The sequence below is a fragment of the Myxine glutinosa genome, chromosome 3 (genome assembly GCF_964187855.1).
Source record: "Myxine glutinosa chromosome 3, kmMyxGlut1.1, whole genome shotgun sequence".
NCBI classification, from domain to species: Eukaryota; Metazoa; Chordata; class Myxini; order Myxiniformes; family Myxinidae; genus Myxine; species Myxine glutinosa.
Window position 1 is genome coordinate 164,403,112 of NC_136263.1, and position 11,329 is coordinate 164,414,440.

The window sequence follows — 11,329 nt, forward strand, 5'->3', positions numbered from 1 at the left end:
TAATGTAGTAAGTAATTTTTCTGTTGATTCACCTTTTATATCAAACGATTGTTGATAATCACTCAACCATTCTTTCTTTGGACTTTCTTTCTCACAAGCAAATGGTAGATCTTTATGTTTATTATGAAGTTCTTCAGGATATTTAAAATCAACCTCAAAATAATAACCGACTTTAGAATCATCCAATTATTTTTGTGTAGAGATATGTACATCTTGCAAAACCTTTTTATGGTCTTTTTCCTTTACCCATTTAAGTTTTCCACAAAGAAGAGCTGGAGACATTGCCCCAACCATAAAGGTTGTTTGCATCATAGTACATCAAGTAAGAACTCTCTTTCGTTGAATCATAATTTGGAAGATATTTGTTATTTTCTTTTGCATATCTACTGAAGCAGAGTTGTGAAATTCCACCTCTTTTAGCCTATTCAATCAACAAAAGCATATCAACATCGGTTATCAAATCCAAATCTTGTTTATTCATTTTCAGCATCGCGCTCCAAGCCAATCCAGGTGCAGTGAGCAGGATTCAATCCATATCCAGCACGACAAACAGATCTAAAAGCCTCAAATACATCAGCCAATAAAAGCACATCAGTTTTGAGATACAAATCATGATACTCACCAAGATTCTTGATGTTGTATTTTTCCCAAACATTTTGTGCATGTACATAATCTTTATCAGATATATGGCTATTATTTAATTTATTATAGAAATTTTCTTTTGAAGGAAGTGTTTCATTGAATCTCTCAAATGATTCCATATAATCATAGGGGTAAATTCCCTTTTGTGTTAGTAAATCTTTATCTGAAAAATACTCAGAAAGACATGGAAACCCTTTTACATTTTGAACCAAGTTGGCCAATGGACTTGCCATGAATTTAAATGTATCAAGAAATCTGATATGAGTTATAGGAGATGTATGAATTGATTTTGTGAATGAAATGTATTTCTGATCCGTGTTAGGAATTGCTGAAATGTCTCCAGATGTCTTTAAAAGTTCATTAATAAATAGATGCATATCATAATGAGCGTTGTTATGAAGAAAGACAGGAATGAAAGAGGGGAGTTTATAATTAATATTACAACTTCGATGAGCCGGACCTCTATATTTGCCAGTGAGATGACAATGATCTCTAACCCTTAGGCCTTCACCAAATTCTCCTCACAAATATGACAGATAGCCTTTGACTGCCTAAATTCTGTTTTTTCTTCTTTTGTTTAGGACATTGGTTATTTGGTTTCTCTCATTATCTTGGTTAATCAAACACAGTCTTTTCCTAGTCGTTTCACAAACTCCTCTGGGGCATTTGAGCCTCTATACCCTCAAACTTGTTATATTCATCACAAACGGATGATTTGATATAATAACAAAAACCACAAGGAGTATGTTTTTGATATTTATTTGCGTATGATTCTTTTGGATCTGGAGAAGCAGTATCTATTTTTTCTAGAATACTTTCGAAATCTGCATATATTACAAACGGATGTTTGATCGTTTTATTTTCATCTTTGAATGTGATCTTTGAACCATACTTTGGCATATTAATTACCGTTGACTTATGATCACCACAATAATTTGAATGTTTATCTAATCTTTCTTGTGCATGGAAGAAGTTAAGACAATGCATACAAATATATATTTTATTTGTTATTTTAAATACATGTGCTTTTATTAATTTTTAAATATCTTTGATGTATGTATAATGTGAATTTTCCTCTGAAAATAAAATATAGAAGATTAATATGAGTTTGATCTTTTTAATAATTTTTAGAAAGCTTTAAAACCAGAACGTTGTTTGTTTCTGTTAGACCATAAACATTAACTGATAAATGAATTCATCATTTCAAATTTAGGAATATCATTTAAAGTCATTGGAAAATTTAGATCTTTTGTATTCTCATACATGTATTCTCATACATGTATACGTGTATGTATTCTCATGTAGTATAATGTTCGGAGAAAGCTTGGATTCGGAAGAGGGTCACAGAGCGGTATTCAGGATTGCAAAGCAGATAGCGAAAGAGAGGTGTGATGTGATGGGGGTGAGTTGCTTGAAGGATGAAGTGGGACAAATCATTGTGGACCCAGATGGAATTAAAGGAAGATGGAAAAGATATATGGAAATGCTGTTGAATACAGAGAATGAATGGGATGGCAACATAGAGAGTAACCCAGTTTTAGGACCGGCAGAGAAGATAACTGAGAAGGAAGTTGAGGAAGCGATAAAAGCCATTAAGAGTAGAAAAGCGGGAGGGCCGACGGGAGTTCTGGGAGATATGCTGAAGGCAGCAGGAAGTTGGGGTGTGAAGAGAATGACAGAGATCTGTAATCTGATGGTGAAAGAAGGCCGCATTCCAGTGGATTGGGAACTGAGTACCCTCGTCCCTCTATACAAGGGGAAAGGTGACCCTCTGGAGTGTGGCTCGTACAGAGCGATAAAGTTATTGGAGCATGGAATGAAGGTATTGGAAAGGGTGTTGGAGAGGAGGACAAGGAAGAAGGTGAAGATCGACGAAATGCAGTTTGGATTTATGCCAGGAAGAGGAACGACAGACATGCTTTTTATTGTGAGGCAGTTGCAGGAGAAGTACATGGAGAAGAGGACGAAGTTGTTTCTGGGGTTTGTTGATCTGGAGAAAGCATTAGATAGGGTTCCACGCGAAGTATTGACATGGGCATTGAGGAAGTTAGGAGTGGAGGAATGGTTGATCAGAGTAGTGATGGCAATGTACAAAAGAGCGCGCACAGCTGTAAGGACGAAGGACGGGAACAGTGGTGAGTTTGAGGTGAAGGTGGGAGTGCATCAGGGGTCGGTACTAAGTCCACTACTATTTGTAGCTGTGATGGAGGTGCTGGCTCAGAACCTAGAGGGTTTACCATGGGAGTTGTTGTATGCAGATGATCTGGTGTTGATTGCGGAAAGTATGGATGGACTGAAGGAAAAGATGAACAGGTGGAAGGAATGTATGGAGACAAAAGGTCTGAAGGTGAATATAGGAAAGACGAAGGTGAAGGCAAGTGGTAAAGCATGTGGTGAGGTGGAAAGAACTGGGAAGCGGCCATGTGCTGTGTGCAGGAAGGGTGTTGGAGTGAACTCCATTCAATGTACAATGTGCGCTGAGTGGGTTCATCAAAAATGTAGTGGTCTGAAAGGGTCATTAACCAGTGTGGCAGCTACATTCAAATGTAAGGTGTGCACAGAGGGAGCTGCAGATGGAGGAAATGTTGAGTTGGATCTTGGAGATGGTGTGAAGCTGGAAGGTATGAAAATATTTTGCTACCTCGGAGACAAGCTGAATGGAGAAGGTGGATCAGACTCGGCAATGGTTGCAAGAGTGAGATGTGCATGGAAGAAGTTTCGGGAACTGAGTGGCGTGCTGATGAGGAGGGGAGTGTCGTTGAAGCTGAAGGGAAAGGTGTATGCTGCATGTGTGAGAAGTGTTATGATTTATGGGAGCGAGACATGGGTAATGAACGTAGAGCAGCAACGAAGGCTGGAAAGGGTGGAAATGCGAATGGTTCGGTGGATGTGCAGAGTATCGTTGGGAGAGAGGAAGACAAATGATGAATTGCGAAAGATGAAGGGAATAGAGCCTGTGATTGATGCTGTGAAGAGGAACAGGTTGAGATGGTTTGGTCATGTGTTGAGGAAGGATGAAAGTGACTGGTTGAGAAGAGTGATGGAAATGAATGTAGAAGGAAGTAGCGGACGGGGAAGACCGAGAAAGACTTGGCTAAAGATGGTGGAAGAAGAAATGCGGGCAAGGGGGTTAACAAGGAGAGATGCAGAAAATATGGCAAAATGGAGAAGATTGTTATGGGGACCGCAAGGCTAACCCCAGCTCTAGCAGGGAAAATGGCCTTAAAATGCATGTTGTTGTTGTTGTATTCTCATATTTTTTATAATGAGATACTCTTTCAACATGACTATCTTGTGGATTTAGATGTGCTAGAATAGACCAGAGAAAACATTTATTGTCTTTATTTTTGATATTGATAACTGCTTTTCTATTTTTGATAGCACTAGGTAAATCAATGTAAGATGAAGCTTTTAGAGGATCTGATTTAAGAATATGAATGTCAATGAAAATAATTTTTCCTATATTGAATCCACTTCCTACGATTGAATTATCCACATCTTGCTCTTGTTTAATAAGTTCATCATAGACTCCCGGTTGTTTTAAAATCTTGATATGAAGATATAAAGTGTGGCTCAGTTCTCATGTATGGTGTATCTATAACTCCTCCATCTTTTGACATTTCTAATTTTACTCCCATATAAAATTTAAGTGGTTTCATTTCTTTTAGTGTTGTTTCAATCGACGTTTGAACAGCAGGTTTAACTGTCTACTGCATCAACTATAGACTTTGGTTCAGGAGGTTTGAAGTCAAAGACTCCTATTTTAATATGTCCTTTGAATGCACCATCACAGTTTTTAGTTGTAATAAAATTTGATAAATGTTGATTTGTTTTAAGATGTCTTTCAAAGCTTTTCTTAAAGATATTTTTTATTACAGACATCACAGTGTTTTGTTTCCTTCTGAATAGGAGCTAGTAGGTTAAGTAGATTAAATGTATGCTTATTAGTTTCTAAATGTTTTTTGTACTGTTTGTATTCTCGTTCACAAACGTTGCAATAAACCATATTTATATAGCAACAATTTAGAGATATTTCATTGCTTAAAACAAAGTGCCTTTTTTATACTTGTTTCTATGCTTAAAGTAAAGTGCCTTTTTTTTTGTTTTACAGGCTTATAAAATAAAGTGCTTTTACACTTGTGTACAAACCTTAATATTACCATCGATATCTATATACCCTTTTTTCACTAGTAGATACTACTGTAATACTTTCTAATTTAAAAGAAATTTTTCAATTTTTATTAACTACGATAGATATAAATGAGAATTCACCTGTAACATTTGCATTTCTCATTTTAATGAGATCAATATTTTTTATGTTATTAAAGAATATAGAGATTTCACCTTGTTTAAGACTAATAGTTTTATCTTCTTTTTCGGTAAGGGTATCAAAGATTTTTTCATCTTTCATTACTTCTTCAAGTTTACTATAGATCTCCATAAACATCGGTGAGACTTTTATAACTAGAACGCCACTCAGTAGAGCGCATACTCCCACCGTGGGTTGTTGGAATAGTACGATTTCACAAAAGTTTGAGGGAGTAGTTCAGTGACAACGCAAGACAACACAACACAACACAAGACAACACAAGACAGTCACTGCACAGATATATATATATATAAGTTCAAAACACACCTGGTCACAAGTGTGCCGCACTGACCGGGTCCTCAGTCGAGGTCCTCAGCATCATCCCGTTTCGCCCCTTCAACCTCGATACGGTCAGCTAAGGTGGGCCAGCAGGGGCACATACACATCCACATGCACCAACTACACCCGGATGCGTACATACCCCCACCCCCAGCCAGTGCGAACGCAGACTACTACAACAACACCTCCGCATCCAGAATCCACAGCACCAAACAAACATGGTGGAACACTCAAACACCCACCTTTATACCCTTCACCACTCACCAACAAAACACACCAGATCATTCATACACACACATACACTCCCATACACACACACACACACACACACACACACACACACACACACACACACACACACACAACACCAACCAACCAACCACCTACCCTTACAACATACATCACTCAACATACAAAAACACACACTGATGCAAAAATTAATCCATGCAAAGACACACACCCTCATCCACTCACTCATATACACAAAATAAGAAATAATAATCATAACAAAAAAACAAAAACAAATACAACCAACCTACACCATTCGACGTGCCATCATAAACTTCCTCCATATACAAAATGAGCCTTTCAAGGCAACCTGGGCCACCTTGTCACACATCCTCCTTCTTTCTGTCCCACACACTCCAAGCCTCGCAAGAAATGCAGAAAAGGAATTTCCTATATACCCTCTACACCCCACCTCAAATGGCTGACACGAAACTCGCCAACCCTTCTCCTGGCACTCTGCCTCCAGCTCACTGAACTTTCCTCTCTTCCTGTCGTGCACCTCCTCCATGTTCTCTTCCCAAGGTACCGACAATTCCCCTAAGTTGACCTGTCTTGTTGCACCTGACCAAATGACAATGTCAGGCCGCAACCTTGTCACACAGATCTCCTCTGGGAATACCAATTGTGGCTTTTGGTCTGCCACCACCTGCCAATCACAAGCATCTGACAGCCCTCTTGCTTTCCACCTCCTCCTCTTTCCACCTCTTACCACTTGGCCCTCTTTGACAAACTACACCTCTCCCCCATCAGTCTGCTTCTCCACTCTTCTCTCTCACGACATCAGCACCTCTTGTTGCACCATCTGCACCACCACCGCCAGCACCTGATCATGTCACCACCTGTATTGTCCTGCTGCCAATGCTACTGAACATGCACTCAGTGCATGCTGCACCGTTCCCACACCTCCACACAAATAACATCTCTCCTCCTGCAACAACCCCCACAATCTCAAGTTTACTGGTGATGGAAGCACATCATACATTGCCCGCAACAGGAAATTCAACAATATTGGCTCCATCCTTCAAATCTCTTGCCACTTCAATATCCTCACCCGCACACCTTCCCACTTAGTCCAAGCACCTTGCTGTGGCTGACCGACTGCTTTCACATATCTCCCCTCCTCTTCCTTTCTTCTCACCTCCCTCTCAACCATCTTCCTCCTCTCTTTCACACAAGCCTTTCACCATTGCTCATGCTCCATCCACCCCAAGCCATGCTTCCCATGCTGTACCATCCCCATGACCTCCTCCTGTTGCAACCACTCCTCCATCTCGTCCACCTCTGCTCTTGCATCCACTTCCGACTTCCCTTCTTCTCTGGGAGAGCATTCTTTACCACTGCCTCACTTGAATCCCACAACATCATGAACTCCCGCACCCTCACTACCTTAAACTCCTCGGTTAATGATGTCAAGGGAAACTGGAGTTTTCCACCATGACCATAAAAGGCAATGTTCATCAAACAGCGTGGCACTCCCAACCACCTCCTCACAAACCCGCTCATCACAACCTCCATCCTCTCTTCATGCCCAATCGCAATATCATACATATATATAATACATATATATAATCGCAATATCATATATATATATATATATATATATATATATATATATATATATATATATATATATATATATATGTATGTATATATATATATGTATGTATATATATATATATATATATATATATATATATATATATATATATATATATATATATGTATGTATGTATGTATGTATATATATATATATATATATATATATATATATATATATATATATATATATATATATATATATATATATATATATATAGATATATATAGAAAAAAGAATATATAGAAGAGTAAAAACACCTCACAGCCACAAAACACGAAATTAAAAACACCTCACAGCCACGAAATTAAAAACACCTCACAGCCACGAAATTAAAAACACCTCACAGCCACGAAATTAAAAACACCTCACAGCCACGAAATTAAAAACACCTCACAGCAACGTGATTTAAAAACACCTCACCACCACATCATTTTACACCTCACTACCACATAATTCAAAATACCTCACCACCACGTGATTCAAAACCACCACCACGTTATTGAAAACACTTCACAACCACGGAAACGAAAGTTTCATGGAGTAGTTCAGTGACAACAGACACTGCCCAGATATGTATATACAGTATATAGATAAATAAACCTGAAAATCACAGAGCCAGAACTATTTTTTGGTCTGGGAAGCCCATGCGAGGTTTCTTCTTCGTCAGCCTCTCACAACCCTGGAAGAATATGCGATCTTTGTAAAAAAAGTTCGAATTTTGCCAAATCTGTTTTATTCCTTTGTTAATATAACTCAGCCATTGACAAATCTGGAATTATAATTTTATTTGAGGTTCAAATTAACCCGGGAGATTGTGTCAAACGATGCCTGCAAGTATGTACATGTGATAAATAATTAATCGTCCACAGTCGAAGACTCTTCTTCTTCACGCAATGACAACTTCCAGCCTCCAGACCGTACATGCAATCATCTTCAAATTTTGCACACTTGTTACTCTTCATGACTTCTACACAGTATGAAGTGTCACATCGATCAACGAAGTGGTTCAAGAGATATCAATGTTTTTATTATTTGCGTTTAATTAACAATATCTGCCAAACCCCGTGACCTATCACAAATTCCAAAAGGGCATTTTAGTCGACTGATATGCTGAACAGATTTGTGAAGTTTACCCTCGATTGGATCACAAATGAGGGAGGAGATAGGTTTTAAATGTTTGTGCTTAAAAACGTCATAACTCTGAAACCATGTGATGCATGACGTCATGTTCGCTGACTTTTTGTTCGTCGTGGGTATGCGATTCTGCCTGCAAATATTGTCCTCGATCTGTTCAGGCGTTTTGGAGAAAATTGGATTTTAGTGTTTTTCACTCAAAACAATATGGCGGCCGAACCACGTGACCTGCGACGCCATAATTCCCATAAAAAAATTCTGCAGACTGAGTCCCTCCTATGGTAAAAAATATGCTCTCAAATCGGTCCAATTATTGCAGAGAAAATGGTTTTTAAAGGAAAACAGAAAAAAAGATTCCCCAAAAAACCTTCCTGGATCCGGAATAATTTCCTTAGCTTCACCAAAAACTAATCAATTCTTCCTCATCCAAAGCGCAATCATCCCACCAACTTTCATCCAAATCCGTTCAGAACATTTCCAGATATCTTGTTCACAAACACACGAACACACACATGCACACACACACACACACACGCACACACGCACACACTGACACGATCGAATGCATTACTCCCTGGCGGGAGTAATAATAACACAAACTGATTGTTTTTCAATGAGAGAAAATGCTCTACCTTCGAATGAGACAAGTGAACTCATATTATCTTTCATAATCGGTTTAATCCATAAATTTTTATATTTATCTTTGTTCAATTTTACACGAGTGCAATATTCTTCATTTTCTTTTTTTGATGAGGAGATTGATTGAAATTTTGCTTTTGTGTTTTGAAACATTTCTATTTATTTGCTAATAAAACTGCGTTTAGTTTTAGTAAAGTTTTACGAATTAAATATGATAAGTTCTGAAGGACATTTAGAATTTCCAGACTCTCCATCTATCTATAATTCCAGTAATCTCTGTGTGTATGTTTGTATGTTTGTATGTTTGTATGTTTGTATGTTTGTATGTCTGTATGTCTGTGACCGCTGTTTCTCGACAACCACGGGTCCGATATACTTGAAACTTGCCAGGTATATTGCTGGGGACCCGAGGATGTGCCTTTTCAAGGTTTCATATTAATCGGACAAGTAGTTACCGAGCTATGTCCAAAAAACGATTCAACCAATCAGAGAGCAGCGAGCTATCACGTGTGCCGAACGTGGCGAACAGACTCTGCCTCGGACGGCACATTTGAGAGCGTATTCATTTATTTCACGTTGGAAAACTATGTTGCCGTTAAACTATGTTTTAAAACTAATTAAAACTAATTTGCGATTCATCGTAACTGCGATTTGCGACCTTCCGGACAGTGAAGACTGCACTTCCGGCAGCCAATCACAGAACGCGTTGTTGCGTAGGCGTGGCCGATGTGAGAGCGAGCCGAGCCGAGCGCGTGCGCCATTACGGTTCGTAATTCGATTTCTTCCGGAGAAAATAATAATTTCTCGATTTCTTATGCGCATTATTTCTCCCAATTCAGTCAGAGCGAAGGGCGGAAGCGAAGAGCGTTGTTTTTTTTGTTTACGGGCGTACGGGCGTACGGGCGGGGTAGAGCGTACGGGTAGCGTTTTTTTTTTTTTTTGGCAAGGAACGGGCACCCACGTACGGGCATGCCCTAGTATGATAAATTAGAGAATTGTCCGGCTTGTGATGGAGTGGGATTAAATACAAAGTCAAAAGCGCATAAACAATGTTTATTCTGTGATTATCTTTTCATTAATGCTAATAAAAAATATATAAAAATATATAACTCTTTTAAATTAGAACCAAAAATGAATTACTTTACAAGATTAATAAGAGAGATGAATGTTAAGCATTATGATGATAATACACCATTTCTTTCAAGGGAAGAGACTATTTGTATTGGGGAAATGTATAAGGGTTTAATGATATTTATTATTCAAAATAATTTTAATGGAAATGTTAATACAAGATACTATATAAATAAAATAATGAATTATTTTGAAATTAAACCTGAACTCAGGATAAAATATAGAGTTTCTAAAATAGCTCAAAAAAAGTTAGATGACTTGTTTTCCAAATATATAAATGAATGATTTTTTACCCGTTTGGGAAAATGAGATAAAATTTAATAACCATAAAAATATTCCAAATTCATTGAGATGTCTAATATTTGGTTCAAGCAGATGTGGAAAAACCTGTTTGCTTTTTAGTGTAGCAGCATAGCAAACCTGTTGTGCATTTTGTGATACAAGCACCAAATTTGGCACAAATGTACATTAATATGTTGCGAACATTTTCAGATATTGGGCCACTTGAAATTCTCTCTTTATGTCCGCCATATTGGATTTCAAAATGGCCGCCACTTGAAATCTACATTTGCTATTATCTCTGGACGTAATGCAGCTATTGACTTGATTCTGGTATCTAAATGTATGTTTTTGGGGGCAAGGAATCCAATGGTACCAATTTCAACTTAATATTATCTATCACAGTCTGTTATATAATTTTATTTGGAAATTATCTAGGCAAATATTGGATTCAACACAATACTTTGAAAAGAATGTCTTAGTTCTGTAAATGTCTTAGGTATAATACTGACATGCTACATGGTCTAGTATTTGAGGCTAGGTGTACTGGTATCTGAGGCTAGGTATATACCGGTACTGAAGATACGTGTACATAAACAGTGTCATGTTAACAAGTTCAGCATTGCCACAAGTACATGTATGTTGTTGACTCATCGTCATGTGCAGTCCCCTTCACACACACAGAGGGCTGTGCACTGAAGGGCAGCCTTTTTGCACTTGCAGCGCCTCACACACCCTTTCTTGCACTTGCAAGAAACCAGCTCAATGCAGCTGTGAGCTGCCTCAGTTAGCCTGGTCCAGTAAGGTGTGTACTGTCCTTCTCCAGTCCTTGACCAACCCTAGTTGGTTGGTGGAGGGAGCTCTGGTGCTGGCAGCAGTATCTGACCCCACACATGTCCACCTTGATACACTGCCCTCTTGACATGTTCCTCCAGAGCTGCCTTCGTTGGAGGGATGAGCTGCACATT